The sequence below is a fragment of the Callionymus lyra genome, chromosome 13 (genome assembly GCF_982586985.1).
Source record: "Callionymus lyra chromosome 13, fCalLyr1.hap1.1, whole genome shotgun sequence".
Classification (NCBI taxonomy): domain Eukaryota; kingdom Metazoa; phylum Chordata; class Actinopteri; order Syngnathiformes; family Callionymidae; genus Callionymus; species Callionymus lyra.
In genome coordinates this window covers 11,109,847-11,111,403 of record NC_141830.1, presented here as the reverse complement: position 1 = coordinate 11,111,403, position 1,557 = coordinate 11,109,847, and the positions used below count along the sequence as shown (strand labels likewise).

At 44.8% G+C, this 1,557-nt stretch overlaps 1 pseudogene; it reads right to left on the bottom strand.

Moving 5' to 3' along the window:
• Positions 1–515: 515 nt before the first annotated feature.
• On the bottom strand, positions 516–1,557 carry LOC148067338 (protein tyrosine phosphatase type IVA 2 pseudogene; annotated as a pseudogene).

The window sequence follows — 1,557 nt, the reverse complement described above, 5'->3', positions numbered from 1 at the left end:
AACTTTGCTTTTTCATGATTTTCTGGGACTCCTGTTTGTCTTATATGTCCTTTTAAATTATATGTATTTTAACTGTATTTTGCTGTTGATTGTTTAAGCGTTTGTGACCCTGGTCTAGAAAGACGCTTTACAAATAACCTTTACCTACTTACTTAAAATGTCCTTCTATTTTCATGCCATTTTCTCTGTTTAAATTGTTTACCTTGTCTCGTGGTACGTATGATTGTTGGACATAAAGTTTGTTACACATGTTACACATAGAGTTTGATATTGGAATTCTAGTAATTACGAAATAAATGTTCTGAATTATATATTTTTTATATTTGTAGCCTTTTGAATTAAACACAGAAATTTTGTACTTTTAAAAAAACATGTTTATATTCAATAATAAAGGATATAAATTAAATTATTACTTAAAAAAATTAAGTAATAAAAAGGAATTCTACTAATTACAAAATAAATGTTTAATTAATTATTACTTAAAAAAAACAAAAAACTTTGAATATACAAATAATTGAATCAGTTTATTAAAAACATATTCAAGACTTTAAAAAAAGCAACCTTCCGGTAAAAGAACAAAAGTTTCAACATGTAAAATGTTAAATTTAATCTTTCAATATTCTGTCGCCCTTTTAAGAGTCTCTGGATCCTTTTAAAACATCCCTTTGGTTTCCCTGATGTTAAGATTCAACTGAACTTTTAATGATATCTCAGGGTTTATTTGTGCATTAAAAGCACCACAACCTTTGAGAATCCTCCTCTCACTGAACCGTGCACATCAGTCTCTTGGCGTCTTTGGGGCACAGACACTGCTTGGCCCGGTAGTTCTGCAGGAACAGCAGCTGCCTGGAGCTGAAGGCTCCGCGCCGCCTCTGCCTGATGTGTTGGACCGCGTCCTCGTACTTCATCCCGCGCTCCATGAGGGCCAGGGCCACCATCACGGGGGCCCGGCCCAGTCCGGCCACGCAGTGGACGGCGACGCAACATCCCCCGCCGCGGACCTTCTCCTGCAGGAGGTCCAGCCAAGCGTTGACCACCTGGTCGGGGGGTGCGGCGCCGTCGTTGAAGGGCAGGTCCAGCACCGCGATGCCTTGGTCCTCCACGGGCTTCTTGTCGTAGGTGGCGGCGCACACCCTCACCAGGGTGGTGACGGCGGAACCCTTCAGGGCCTCTATGAAGTCGGGCAGCTGGGCCTTGCCGGGGTTGTGGGTGATGAGGAACTTCATGGACTTGTACGTGATCTCGACGGGCGCCGAGTGATTGGTTTTCATTTTGGGACTCTGGGTCTAGAGGGTTGGGTAGAAGGGAGGACTAGTGCAGGAATCTTGGTGGAAGACCAAAGTGCTTCCATGGACGACAGGATTGTTACCCCGTCTTCATGTGGAAGCGTGAGCGCCCCCCTCTGGCTGTTGTCTATCGCCGGCGAGCCTGTGCTGTGCTCGGCAGAACTCCCGCCTCACCCACACCAACGCCATACATGTGCCACTGAGACGAGAGCCGAGGCGGTTCATTGATGTCTGCGAGGAACGAACAGGAAGGGCTTCTCCGATGCGTACA